Consider the following 1,168-nt stretch of genomic DNA (forward strand, 5'->3'; position numbering starts at 1 on the left):
CCCATTAGGGAGAACCGCCCTAAAGACTTGGGTTGGTTCTGCAAGGCAGTTTTTTCCCACCAATCTCTCAAACTGTTTCTACATGTTTTAGCAAAGAACTCCGGAGGAATGTCTTCAGTCTGTAGCTGAGCGCAGACCAGGGACACCCAGCAACTAGAGAGACAAGACTAGAGAGATGAAAGACACGGGAGAGACTACAGAGACTAGAGGGACTAGAGAGAGACCAGTGACTGACCAGAGAAAGGACTAATAGATGTCAGAATGACCAGAGGGAGAGAGAACGAAGAAGAGACCAGATCACAGCAGAGCCAGAGATCTACAATAACCCCACAGTGTTGAAAGGTGAGAGCGGTGTTGTGCTCCAGCTACGGCCTGTCGACTGGGCTGGGCTGGGCTGGACTGGGTTAGTCTGGACTGGACTGGACTGGACTGGACTGGACTGGACTGGACTGGACTGGGCTGGGCTGGGCTGGACTGGGCTGGACTGGACTGGACTGGACTGGGCTGGGCTGGGTTAGGTCTGGGCTGGGCTGGACTGTGTTGGACTGGGCTGGACTGGGCTGGACTGGACTGGACTGGACTGGACTGTGTTGGACTGGGCTGGACTGGGCTGGACTGGGCTGGACTGGACTGGACTGGACTGGCTGGACTGGACTGGGCTGGGCTGGGCTGGACTGGACTGGTCTGGGCTGGGCTGGGCTGGACTGGACTGGGCTGGGCTGGGCTGGACTAGACTAGACTAGACTAGACTAGACTGGACTGGGCTGGACTGGACTGGGCTGGGCTGGCTGGGCTGGGCTGGGCTGGACTGGGCTGACCTGGACTGGACTGGGCTGGGCTGGGCTGGGACCTGGACTGGACTGGGCTGGGCTGGGCTGGGGCTGGGCTGGGCTGGGCTGGGCTGGGCTGGGCTGGACTGTAACCCAGCATGGTAATGAATACAGTGTGTTCTCTCTCTCTCTCTCTCTCTCTCTCTCTCATCTCTCTCTCTCTCTCTCATGCACACAACAACAATAAATCCAAGCAAACACCCAGCGAGCTGTCTGCTCCAGCATTGCCTTAGAGGGCAGTCCCATTCCCCTGCTGACACACACACACACACACACACACCACACACACTGACACACACACACATACGCACTCACTCACGCACACACACACACACACA

This window comes from Borostomias antarcticus, assembly GCF_949987555.1.
Source record: "Borostomias antarcticus genome assembly, chromosome: 9".
NCBI classification, from domain to species: domain Eukaryota; kingdom Metazoa; phylum Chordata; class Actinopteri; order Stomiiformes; family Stomiidae; genus Borostomias; species Borostomias antarcticus.